General features: G+C 40.4%; 1 long non-coding RNA gene across 1 annotated transcript in view; it reads right to left on the bottom strand.

Annotated features, from left to right (window-relative positions):
* Window positions 1-5,506: 5,506 nt before the first annotated feature.
* Window positions 5,507-14,444, bottom strand: part of LOC137175859 (uncharacterized) — a 68,835-nt gene continuing 59,897 nt past the window's right edge. The window contains exon 3 of the long non-coding RNA XR_010925732.1: window positions 5,507-10,501. This is a non-coding gene — a long non-coding RNA (uncharacterized lncRNA). The remainder of the gene's footprint in view (window positions 10,502-14,444) is intronic.

Here is a 14,444-nt window from a genome sequence, read left to right as displayed (position 1 = left end):
TTCCACCCATGGTGTGTGGGATTTACCAGCATTAAAGACATTGCAGTTATATCTTCCTGGCTCTGTCCCAACTGCTCATACAAAAGAAAAAGTCAAGGGGAGCAAAATCACTTGTAGTGAATCTGACTGATTTAAAGGAACACTCTGACACACAGAGGGACATGGTCAGCAAACGTCCTCCCACAAAGAGAATGATGGTCATCCAACAACAGTACACTCTGCCACGGGTCTAACACAAAATCTGAGAGGCCAAAAGCTAGGAGAATTCTCACCTACGCATATTCACACCAAAAAAATTGCTGCTTGCAAGTAAGGAAAAACTTGTGGATGGAAACCTCAATCAAGTGCCATCACAACCAAAAATATCCAGTAAGAAAAACTTAGAAAGTAGAACGGACTGAAGTCCTCACCTGGAATGCATTGAAATTGAGGAGACGCTAAACATAAAGAAAAGGCTCCACATCTTTAAAAAACAAAAAAAGGTAAAAATAGTATGTACAGTACAGTTTGTGACAATTTTCCCATTCATCTCCCACATGTTTACGTGCTTCAAATGTTGGACTTACAGAAGAAAGGAAAGCTCTTCTAAATTTTGATGCCAAAGGACCAGAGACTAGCATCTCGTGCTATGCTCTTTGTACACCAGCAAAATCAACAACTCCAACAACTCTTGCATTAGCAGAAATGTTCTCTTGTGTTCAGAGGATGCCTATCATACAACACTGGTTGATTTGCCTTGGTCATGATTATTTTGATATCTTCAAATAACACCCAGATATAACATAACACACAGATTTCAGCTGGGCCATCATCCATGCAGTCTTAAACTGGGCAGAAGTTATGTTTTCATTCATCTTATATGTTGCGTTAGCCCCACAGCTGTGGCGCATTTAGGTGACAAGTCTGTGTCTCTTTCTAGTGCAGCAACTTCCTGAGTGAGCAAGGCTGAGGTTACATGGTGTTCATATTGGTTTGTGGGATACTGAGTCTGTTTGCTTGTGAAAATGAGTAAATTGAGGGTAGTGAATAGCAGTTTAAAATCCTCCTGTAATTTCAAGCAGCAGCTGTACCAGCCCAACTTGCTTCAAGACACTATTTTCCTGCATTTATGTATTTTAACAATCTGTTGGTGTTTTAATTGTGGACATCTTAACATAACCTTGCTGCTCCCTGCTTTGCTGCCCAGGGTTGCGTCACAGTGGAGTGCAGGCAGGCTGACCCAAGTACCAGAGATGGCAGTGTAGAGCCTTCACCCATGAATGAAATCAACTTCCCAGCATTCCTCAGGTTTTCACACCTCCACCTGAGCTCGGCCCATGGACCCTGTCCTCCAATCACCATTGGTCAGTGACCTATGACTCATGACGTCGCCAGGTCAATAAAAAGCCAGCTGGCCTTTGTTCCAACTCCCTTCCCTTCACCGCTGCTGTGGGTGCAGAGGCAACTGCTTAGCTCTCCCTCTCAGCACTCTTTACCACAGCTGCTGCAGTGAAGCTCTCAAACAGCAGTTTTCTTCAACTCCCACTCAATGTAAGCATGGCACCACTGGTAGGTTTGTTCAGTGACAGTTGCAATAAAGTTTATTCAAATAAGGCAACTATGTCCTCAACAATGCTGACACAAAGAGAAAAGCAGTATTTCTTTGTGCAGTTCTGGCTACTATGAATGGAAGGTAAGAAGAAAAACAGAAAAATATGGAGCCACAGATGTGTAGAAGATGCAGACAATATATTCTCTGTGTTCTGCTGCCAAGTTCAGTTTTAGATCACAGCAGTCTTGGTCAAGACAACACTTTTAGCAGCAACATCTAAAATATTACTCCAATAACAATACAAAGCTCACCACAGTTTATAATGGATCGTTTGACAGCAGCTACGTGGGAAATCTGAGGAGGAGCTCAAAATGCAGACAGTCGACTAAAATTTCACACATGCCAGAAATTCAACTGATGGTACGACAGTTAAATCATTAATTGTTCAGGATATTAATCAGGCGATGTGACACCCCGTAGAACTGCACATCCAATGTCGACCAATTGGACATTTCCTGTGTTTCATCCTTCATTAAGGCCACACACTCATAACAGGTTAAGCTAGTGGTAATTATATTCTTATTCAAGCTTGTTCAAGTTTATTGTCAATGCATTTAGATGACACAATCCTTTAAAATATACACAAGCAAAAATAGCGTTTCTCCTATAAGTGGTGGTGTACAAAGTTAAGAAGGGAAGACAGGTGAAAACAATAAAATAACAACATCACCTACTACAGGCAGAAAGTGGAGCTGCAGAAGGAGCATCGGTAGCACCAGATAGCAGAGGAGCTGCTGCAGCATTATCTACTGACCATTCACCTCCACCATATACTCGTCTACTACATCAAGCCTTGAAGACTTCTACATCGAGCCCTCAAGAGACACCACATCCTTCCACTCCTGTATGGAGCCCAGTAACAATGCAGAAAAAAGCACATGCCAACCATCCCATGATGTCAACTCCAACAGTGGATTTTCCATCTGCAGCTGCACAAGGAGGAGCATTTGGAGGTTCTTTGGAAAGTGCATTTCTTGCTCCAATGATAGAATGCTCCAATGGAACTGGGGTGTTCAGCATGTTTATAGACCCTGGAAGATAAAAGAATTACAGGCTATTATTGAAAAACTTCCAGACCCTAAGAATAATGGGAAAACATTTGCAACTGCCCTTAAGAAAATGGTGGTACAGTGCAAACCTACTTCAGCGGAATTGTAGTATGTTTGTGTCACCAAGTTAAGTCTTGTTTGGGGTGAAGTTAAACCAGCTAATTGGGACTCATCTACTCCATGGGAAACTGCAAATGGCTCTCCTTACCAAATCTAGCTGATTGCCCTGCGTGAAGAATTAGAGACTAAATTCAAACCAGTTATAAACATGACAACTGCGAATGCATGGGTGCAAAAACCAGAAGAGACATTTGACGATTATTAATACGCATAGCGACCATGATCAACCATCCGATACCACTGCTGACTCTATGTGTGAAAGACCGTTTATACAGACCCTGGTGGATGGCTTGTCTCCAGAGATAAGAGCTATTTTCATCAGGCATTGTGTGGCATGGCAGGGTGCCAGATTGAATGATGTTAAGAGATACTGTGTACTGAGACAATCATTCAAGATGAAAAAAAAAACAACAAATGAAAAAAGTTAAAGCAGCAGCTGAAATTTTAGAAAATTAAAGTGTTACAATAAGTGTTCATGAAGTGTTCCCTTGGGAGCACTTCATTTGTGTCAGTAGTTCATGTCCAAATTCGGAAATGTGCGTCGTATAGCACGTGGATGTGACTCCCTTTGTTGAGACCTGCTGATAGACGTAACAGCGGAGCCTCTACTGCATGTAAAATATATGGGTTGAAGACATCATGATGTGATTCTACCCTGGACTGAACTCTTTTAGAATTCTGGTGATGATATCTGTGTGCAACAATGATTGAATGTTTTGAGTTGAACTATGCATTAAGGTGCTTCCATTTTATTGCCTCATTTGCTTAGCATTGATTGTCGACTTTAAAATGCTAGTGCCTTAATCAGTATGTAATGTGTATACTAATGTTTGAAGGTTGGTATTATGATATGTCACTCATATTATTGTGTGAGTACTTTTGATTTTATAGTTATGCAACATATTCTGAGTGGTGCTAAGTGTACCGCCTATATATGTATTATTATGGTAAGCATATTACTCTTTGATTGTTTGAATTGATTTGCTTGATTAGTCTTTCTGAATGTCTTCTTCATTTCTCTAGTTTATGCATATATACAGTTAATGTGTTTTATGGCTCATGTTATTAAAATGATAAAAGGGAGGAATGTAAAAGTATTGTCCTATCATTTTAATATACAAATGTGAAATGAGATCATTACATTTTCTCTGTGACTCTCTGTGTGTGCCTTTGGACAGACATGTTCTTTTGTTATTGTTGAGAGGCCCACTGGCCTTCTCCATCCTGTTTCATCCCCAAGAAGGTAAATCTCTGGGTCTTGGAGTAAACAAGACATATGAAGGGGTCAAAGGCCACATATGGCTTGGTGCTCTTCCCTGATTTGTATCTTTAGGTGATGTGGCTCTTAGTTAACATACATGTGCATGTAAATGTATCTTGTGGCTGTTTGCCATTGGCTGTAATCCATAAGTTTGTATGATTTGACCAATCGCAGATCATTTCTTTGTTCCTTCTGCAACTATAAAAGATCAGGGTTGCTTTTTACTGGCTGAGATGAACTGATGCAAATCTTTGTGTATTCTGTCTCCTTATTGTACAATAATATTTTTTTAATCTTCAACCCCGCAGTGTTTTGTGTATTATTTCACATGTGTGTTTAGTGTTTTCAGACAATTTCCATGACACAAGCATCTAACAGGACTGAAGTGACTTTTGCAAGTATGTTTACATTTAATGTGCTGTAGCTGAGCAGCTGATCTAATCCCTTGTGATTGTTTGATTGATTGTTAGTTAACAAGGAGACTTTAGCAGGAAAGCTAATGTGGGTTGTTGTTCAGAGTCTGTCTCTCTTATGTTGCAGGCTGCTGTCTGGGTCATTGTGACCGTCCACTCTATCTATGATAGAATGGCAATGTTAAGCTTTGTCCATGTTATGATCTTTTCTTATTTCTTGCATTTTTACTTTTATGTTATTATAGCTAAAACTTTCACTCAGCATACATGCCTGACTATTTATTGTATTAAAACCATAATACCCTACAGATTCTAATTCCCAGTGACTATGGGCACTTATGTGTTGTTGATTGTATAATTGTATCCATAGTCACAGTAAAGACTGCCCTCTTTAAGATTATCGCCATAGAGAACAGACAGTGACACATAAACAGATAGCTGGAGTCCTCCTCTGGACTGCAGTCTCATCCCTCGGGAGTTTGTTCTCATGAAAAGTCTTCTGTGATCATGTTCCAAACACATTTCTGTCTGGCCTGTTGCATTTCAAAGTGAGTATTTCTGTCTTGTTGTTGTTGGAGCTAGGGGCTGTATTGAAAGCTCAGGGTGGGCGATAAGATCAGTCAGCGAGACTGTTTTCTAGAACATCATGTTTCACACTTCAGAGCTCATTTGGACACTAAATATTCAGCGCTTACAGTTCATCGCACACTTTCATTTCTCCATGTGATGCTTTGGTCTCAGTTTCAGATCCTGCTCTGTGTCTGCTGGACAGGATCTCAGCTGCAACTCCATCATCTTGTTTTATCTGTGAGTCAGAAAAGTTGCAGGAAAAACAAACTAACTAACTAAAACAAACACTGTCTAAATAATATTATGTAAAATCTGAAGTACTGTAACCTGTACATCACTTGGAACAACTCTATCACCTTAAAGGGGCCTTCAGTATTCTGTGACTTTTATCAACCTCTAGTGGTGGTCAGTAGGAACTGCAGCAACATCAACCAACTGTACTATGGCCTATAATTAACGTAAATGGTAAACTTTAAGTTTTCACACACAAACAACAAGTCAATTAGATTTATTAGAGCTGAGATCAAGCTTTTATTCATGAATAGTGGAAGTTAACAACAACATCCATTAGTGTCATCAAATTCAGAAAGCTTTCTTTTCCAGCTTGGGTCAAAAAACAAGGAGCCTGTAGTAACTTTCTTCATCTGTATGTCCTCTGTTTTGCTGATGACTCACAGATGCATCGATCCACGGTTTTATAACCGATTTCAAATGGTGCTAGAAGGCTGCAGTGGACTCTAAGCACCAGAGGAAATCAGTTATCTTTTAGTGGAGAAAGAGAAGGAGGAAGCAGGGGCTGTCCTGTGCTCGTCCTCCTGAGGCTCCCTCACTGCCAGAGCTGTCCTCCTGTCCCCAAGAACACTGATTTCAAATGGTGCTAGACAACGGGAACACAAATCTAAACCACCACGTGAAACCAGCTTCTGGGGGAAGATGTTTTGGATTTGGACCACAGCTGCAGCGGTGAGATGAACCGACGGCATGGAGCAATAGTCGCTTTTTTATTTTTTATTTTTATCAATATGTTTTATGTCGTTTTACTATCTACATAACAAGTTGCAAAATCAGGGTGGGAGGGGGTTTTCAGGAGGAAATGCAGTTGAATCTTTACTCAGCCTTGAAGTAAAGCCTTGACAAACACAATTGTATCTGAACAGAACAGTGAGGGGAAAAAACAAATTTTTACTATGTTTGTGCCTCGGACTTGTGCATTATAAAAAGGAGTGATTGTGAAGGTGGTTCATATATTCTTTTTTTTATCAATTAAGAAAAAAAAACCTAGCAAGAGAACCCATTTAACCTCTTAATAAAGAGTTTGAAACATAAGTAAACAACTACATAAAGTAAACTAGTAAGTGAACAAACATATATGCAGTAAATAAATATTTTGCAAATTACATTTGAAAAAAAAATAATAGCTAAGGTAGCTCCTGGATTTTTAGGTCTAGTCTTGTGGATGGGTCCTGTGTCAAAATCTAGTATTAATACTTTTAATATTTTGGGTAATATAGGGTTACATGGTGCATTCTGTTAAATGAAATTGTGTTTAAAAAGAACTCACCCAGGGCAGGGTAATATTCCAGTGTAGAAATGCTCATTGAGTTTGGGGGCAACATAGGAGGCTCAATAGGGGACCACAGCTCATTTCTGCCCTGGGCCCCCCTAGCATGTTAATCCAGCCCTGTAAACTGTTATCTCCAAGGTCAAGAATTAACTTAAACTCTTGAAATAACACTGAAAAATAACGTTACTATAATTACTATTACTGCTATTACTAACAACCATAATAATAGCCAGATCATATAAATAATAAGGCCTGTTATTTGTCAAAAGCACATCACAATAATGACCGTAATACAATCACAACATCAAGAACACCTTGAGGAGCCACTCAGTCATACATAAAAAACATACACAACATCACTGGCAGTCAAGTTAATTCAGTCATACTCTTTTTTCAGTGTCTCACTGTTCACATGTGTCACTCTGTCAGTGGATGAGGCATGCCGTCAGAGGAGGAGAAACATGACAGCGCTTTTCATTAAGCGGAGGTCTGTCTTAAATGTGGTTGTCATGGCAGCTCAGCGACATGAACGGCAGACACGTGAAAATTCGCCTCCAGCAGCAGAGAGGAATTCAAACAGAACAGACATCACAAGAAACAAGGCTGACAGCACATGACAGTAACCTCATACTGGATGCTGTCAGCTGCATACTGAAGCATGGTCTTATTTTAGACATCACAAACATACAGTATAGAATGATGTGTACTTACTTTGTTCTAAACCATGTTTGGGTACTCACAGATTTATCCTGGCTGCCATTGATCCTGCAGAGGAAGAATCACATGACAACAGAGCAGAAAGCCCTTGTCAATGAATGTGTGTGTATGCATGCATTAGTGTACATGACTTCACTGTACACACCCCTAAACTCCAACGATAGGTCATCTACCATCCCCCAGGCTCATTCTCTTCACAGCAGCATTGAATGCACCTGACTGTACCTGTCTAGCAGGTATAGCTATGTGACACAACACATGTGACACGTGTACATGCGACAGTGACACACCTTTTCCTTATTTCCTTATATGAACACATCCATTTCTGCTTATGTACAGTGAAATGACCATTTTAAATTCGCTCTGAATGCGAATCGACTGTTCGTCAAGTTATTGTTGCTATGCCTGTCAAGCTGTTCTCGCAAAGCACATGCAGTTTACAGCATGGCCAATTTACCATACAAAATGAATAGTAATTTTATGAAACAATTGGCCTTGATTTCACACACAAGTAGGCAAAAGAAGCTAATTTCTAGTCAGCTGAAATGACAACTGTTGCTGTCAGATTTTATTAACTGTAGCTAGCAGGCTGATTGAGCTAATTGTAGCTCCAAGAGTTGGTTGACAATGCTTCTCAGGCTGAATTTTTAATGTTTCCAGCTGACTCATATTAAAATGAGAAAAAAAAATGAACTTGATGACTACATACATGATAGCTACATGCATGATATCATGCTAAAAGACTGAGGCTAAAGCTAACAGATCCCAAACAAAAGGTCAACACCAGTCTGTATTTCCACGTAGAGGATGCGGAAATTAAAAAGCAGTGATTGATCTTGATCTTGTATTGTGGTGTAGAGCTAGTTAGTATTACAACTATGATGAAGAATTTAGGATCATATTGTTATTTCATTTTAACATAACCCTGTTTGGCTGCTTGAAGCATATTTTTAAAACATACATTTTCTCTTATAAGTGGATATGTTTTTCATATACGTGGATGTGCTAGATGTGAACTGGGCTTTTTTCTTAAATGTCACCTGTAACCCAACGAGTGAATGAAGTATGTTAATAATATGCTAACTTGCACATAGCAAACCTGGAAGCTGGAAACTTTTTTGGCTCATGTGCCACACAATTCTCATCTGTTTGAACAGGCGTCATCTTTGAGTCCGGTATCCAGTTCTTATAATTAATCCATGGGCTAAACCCTCCAAAGTCCTAGAATCTCATGCCTGCCATGCCTAGTTACAGTTGTTAACCTATGATTGGACAATGCCTGTTTGGAGAAGGGGTTTAGTTTAGTGAACAGTCGATTGCTAAACCAACGAAAATAAGTGAGATTACTTCGCTTGTCATAGCAAATTTTCAGTGATATCTTTGATGAGTCAGATTTGTCCAGTAGAATCAAGAAAGCATTGTGATTTTGATCTGAAGGTGAATATGTGCCACCCAAATTGTCTCCACTTGCTTAAAGAAAAAAAATATTAAGTGGCTATTTGGCTCTGCTGTCTTCACACCTCTGTGACATATGAGGAGAGCAGCACATCCAGCTGGAGGAATGTACAAACAGTGACAGTGAGTGTGTGGTATCTCGTGTCACAGCACAAAGACCTCTGTACGCCACCGGTTGTGGGAACCGGTGCCCAGCACTTATGTAACCAGTCAGGTTGTCATGACAACGAGGCTACAGTAAATACCACATTGTCCTAGTGGCCCACACAGGTGTTTGAAAGATGGGTGTCAGATGACCTGTTACAACGTTGGTGTCAGAGGTTGGAAAATCTTTTATTTGGGGCTTCTACTGTGGGTTTAGGAGGGTGGGGGCAGCGGAGGGGAGAAGGAGGAGGAGAACATTTAATTAATCATGTGATACAGCCTCACAATGAGACGCCCTTAAATTCATGACACAATATTTTGCCATGCTGTCACATGTGGTTTAAGTAGACAGACTCCTGTAATTCTGCTTATGGACACAAGAGGGCAGCATAACATCTGGAAGCGCCCTTGCTACTGTGAAATAGTTACTATGGTGATATGACTCTCCCTTGATTCTCTCATAGGAACATGTCATCTCTCTTCGCCCTCAGTTTAGAAAGGTTAACGGGTAGGGTCACTTGGCAGACATTCAGTATCAACTCAGAGCCAGTTAGCAGGAAATAAATGATGCAACACAGCAGGAAGAGGAGTGAATCTAAAGTTAAGATGGACAAATGACGGGAACACATGAGTTGAAATAACACATAGGTGATACTAATAAAAGGCTTGCTGGATTGACAACAGATTGACATCTTAGTCTTTTATGGTGCAACAACACCTGCTTTGAATATTTGATACGAGCAAAGAAGAAGAAAAAGAGCAACTGGAGGCATAAGAGAAGCTTTTAAACATGATGCTTAAGACGGTGGCATGCAGCATGCACGATGGAGGATGCCTGGACACGGAACAGCAAATAGTTTGCAAAAGGTAGAGTGTTAAAAACAAGCAGCTTACTAGGATACTAAGAACTACATTGGAATGTAGGCAATCACAATAATCATTTTCTAACTTGCTTTCCTCATAGCCGGATATTTTCTGTTACATTCTCCATTTTTCTCTACATTAAGTTTCACTTCCCATCAATGTCAGAGTCCCATTGGACCTGTGTTGTGGAGGTCAATGTATTTGAGGTCAAAGAGAGGGCGTGATGTCACACTGTTAAGTGCTGCTCTGGTGCGTAAGGAAAAATAAACCCTGGCAATGCCATGGTGGCTGAGGTAGACATTTTCCCCTCTCCAGAGTCTGCACGCAACTGGCTAGAAAAAGTGACCTCAATTTGCTCAATTTTTTTTTTTTTTTTTTTTAAAAAGGTCAGACTTGATCTAAAAGTAAATGCACACAGTAGGCTTACGCAAACCCAGAACCAGCACTCTGCAGTATGAATGCAGGAGTGAGCGAAGGACACACACACACACACACACACACACATACACAGACACACATCCCTCTCTTTCTCTCCCTGGGGAGAAAGGCTTCCTTGTGGAGGTGAGGCGAGGGCTTGTTGTCGGCTCTCACCCCAGCTTCCTGTTCTATTCTCTCCCAGGAAGTGACACACAGAGACAGACACACACACACACCGCTGTCATGAATGGCAGGCCCTGGCTCCCACGGGTGACGGTGATGTCATCCCCCCCTCCGGTCGATTCGTTCGTACGTACATCCATGTTGCCTCACTGCCTGGAAGGAGAGGGATAAAAATGACGTTAAATAATGTCGATTGCAAGTTTATATAAGATTTATTTTTTTGTCCCTTGGTTCCTGTTTTGCTGAGTCATGGTGCAATACTCCACTGTGCTGATAATTGGCCGTCTTTCATAACAAGTCCATTTTTTGGGTCAAAGATTTGTCTTTTGTGAATCATCATGTGAAACTACAGATTTCAATGCACTGTGCAACCTGAGGGAAGGGATGGATAAGTGAGCTGATGGATGGATGGAGAGGTGAGTGTAGGAGGGACAGGAACATTAATCGAAGAGATGCGCAGGATGTCCACGTCATTTAGCGAGAAGTATTATTCACACTTCTGCACCACTGTCTGAACCACCTGCCACAAGCTGCATCATCACACACCTTTAGGTGAGAAATGGAGAGCGAGGAATCTGCATGCGAGAGAGCGTGTGTGGGTGAGTCGCTAATAAAAAATGGATGTTTTGTTGTGTCCAAGCACAAAGAGTTTCACTGAAAAGCAAAGATGTGGGGATGCACACAACTCTGTATTGCCTGAATCACATAAACTTTGCTTTATGTAGATGTCATATTTATAAGATAAACATGACATCTGAGCATTCAAAGCAGTTATAAACGTCCTTGTCCTTTTAAGAGTATTATCAAAAAGGTCTAAATACACTAATTCAACTTGTTTTCTTATTTCAAACTCCTGTATCAGTTTTGCGCTTGCAATATTTGTCGCATTACAACATTATGTTGCTATTATGTTGTCCATATTGTTGTTTAGCATTTAGCTGTTATTGTTAGCATTGCTGCCTTTAAAGCAGCACTAATCAATATTTTTATATTCACAATAAGTCAGATGACTATATGTAATGTGAAAGGTGTCACACATAGTATCAAACCCACAAAAATGTATCACCAGATTCTGCAGTTCCCTTCATCTCTGTGGAGCATTTTAGCATCTTTCAGCTCATTGTTTTGGTTTTATGGCTCAGCGCTCTCATCAGCTTTGTTTCGAGCTGCAGCAGGCAGCTTTTTTCATCGCCAAAACTCTGGTTAACACATTGTACACAACCTGCCCAGCACCAAACTACAAACAAAGTTAGCACCTAGCTGGTCAAAGTGAACATTAATCTGCTAAAGAGACAGATATTTGTGAAGTTGTGAAGATTGAAACAGAGCTAAAAGGAGAGTGAATATTGGATTTCTCCAAACTCCAAATGAATGCTAATGTTACTAATGTGTCTGCTCGATATGTATACAAGCAGCAATTTCCTAACATAGCCATATCAATTTAATAAGGTAATAATTTGGAAATGTCATGTTTAGACATTGTTCTGCTGCCCCCAAGTGGCCAAAAAATCTATTAAGACCGCTTTAAATTTTGTGGAAAGAAAACTGCTCTAAATGGAACAACAGGTATAGGTATATAACTACGGTATGGGATTTCTTTTAAGGTGTCAAGCTTATGGTGCTTACCAAAGGAAAAATATTAGAATATTAGAAAATTCTACCAGGCATGATCATACACTGTGATATACAACAAAAACACAGTTAGCATCAGATTCTCTTTTTTTCTTTCTCTCTCATTTTTTCATGTTACAGATCACTACACAAGACATCTGAAACCACAAACAACAGTTTGATTACCTTTTGTCTCATGGAAATCCACCTGGGGAGGTTTTTGGAGTAAGTTAAGAATGATAATTTTATTTTGGGGGGGGGGGGGGGATTATAGAGACAGTGGGACCTATAATCACATGTCACCATTTTGGAGAAAGTGAAATGAGAGAAATATGTAACTAGTCCTCATGCACTAGAGGTCTAGTTTGGCAGCTATGTTTTCTATATATATATATATATAGGTTACTTAACATCTATTTCCCAAAGGAGGTATGTATTGCAGCGCAGTGTAATGAAACCCTTCACTTGTTCCTGTAAGAGGATAGAAAGACTTGGTTGCATCTGCAGTATTAAAAACCATTAATCACCCTGTGCTTTGTGACTCCTCTAAATTCTCCCAGTGGACTGCGCTTCCAGCAGGCAGCCTGTCAGACAGATCCGGCACCTCAGGGCCACTGACCTGATACTGATCCTCCCTTCCCGTCAAGAAATCTCCCTCTCTGTGAGGCATCTTATTGTTCACATATATCTGTTCCAGGAAAATTGGAGCAGCTTGACACAGACGCGGGAAAGAGAGGATGCTTGATAAACGTGTGTTTTTACAGACGGTGAATCACAGAGCAGTCACTGCTTAACTGTTATTCTCGTTGAAACCAATCATGCAATCTGCCAGCAAGTCCTTAAAGAACAGTAATATACTGCAGTCAACAATGATCATTTTTACACTTCCTGGGAATGGGGAGTGAAAGTTGGCACAAACCCAATCATTCATCATCGGGAAACCAGCCAAAGCACACAGGTGTTTGAAACGGACGTGTGAATGTGTGCCTCTGGCCATGTAAGCATGTGTGTGTGTGATTAAACTTTACAAACTCAAATTGTTATCCTATTTCAAATTCCTGTATCAGTAACATTGTAGCTGAGTTGGACAAAGTAATGCCAACAATTTATGAAAGGCCTTTGTGGAAATAGATCGCCACAATATAGCTGCCAGTGGTGTTATTTGCATTCAACCCAATATAATATAACCCAATTTTGCCTCACATTTCTTATCACATTTGACTTTAGTGCCACCATTAGGCAAATTTCATACAGCTGGTATGGTTATATTGAAATGGGATGCATCATCCTTGTAAGTCCTATCAAAATCAAACCAGAGCTATCTATGGCATCATGTCTGGTTTTGAAGTTTTGACCCCTTGTTTCAATGGCCTCCTCAATCTAGTCCAAATTATAGCATTGAAACCTAGTACCATAATGCATCATTCCTCCAAAGACTAAAACACTGCAAACCCTTTCAGGAGATGAACTGACTTGTCTCTGGATACAATTTGTCTTGCGTTTGGCTAAGGGGCCTTTTATTACTGTTCACCAACGTCTGGATTTATGGATAAACGTCTCTGAGACAGACCACCGCTGTTTCTCTCATCAATGACATTACCATAAAGCGGCTCATGCTGTAGTAGTGTGTATAGCCTCAGGGCCCTGTGTGTGTTAATGTGCGTCAGTGGTGTGGTTCAGGCGGAGGTCGTGCAGAGTGAAAGCCCACAGGGAGGCGGGCATGAGCCCCAGAGTACAGAGTTATGCTAATTGAAGCGTGGCTGATGGTGGCTGCGGAGAGCATCGTTCTCAGATAAGAAACATAACGGTTCTTTAAGTCAGTGCCACACACACACACTCAATACAGCTGACACACAGCTGACAAAGATACTGCACAGACACTTAAGCAGAATAGTGTATTTTACAGTGTACGGTCTTTGTCTACTCTACATTTCATGTCATAAGCAGATTTTTTCCTAACTCATATTTCATGGTTTCAAACCTACAGTAGCTTATAATTAACTGCTGCCATGGAAAACAAAGACGCCCGCTTCTTTCTGTGGATGTCAGCTGATTGACAGGAAGTAGAGTCTAAAGTAAGCACTGACATGAAAACACTTAGCAGAGGAGTATGGATGAAACGCCACCTTTGACTAAGTTGAATGAAGGCTTCTGGTTTACTGTGCTAGATTGTCTCTCCATGTGGAAGCTGTTTTTAATTGTGTGAACAAAGACTCACTAGTGGCCTTAACTTCCAATGTCCACTGGATGCAGCTATCACATTCTGGCTCGTGTACTCCGTTTATCTTGTGAGGATCACATATGTATCTGATATCAAAGAAGCAAAGTTAGCAACAAGAAGCAAAAGAGACTGATTGAAATCGGACACATTCTAGCCAGATGTTGAAAAGGGCTAAATGCTTCCATCTCTTCAAGCTGCAATATTTACAACTACCAAGTATGACAAGTCAGTAACTGATGTATGTGGATTTTATCTGGGACTCAT

Source organism: Thunnus thynnus, chromosome 23 (genome assembly GCF_963924715.1).
Source record: "Thunnus thynnus chromosome 23, fThuThy2.1, whole genome shotgun sequence".
In the NCBI taxonomy this organism is placed as follows: Eukaryota; Metazoa; Chordata; class Actinopteri; order Scombriformes; family Scombridae; genus Thunnus; species Thunnus thynnus.
This window is presented reverse-complemented; position numbering and strand designations above follow the sequence as displayed.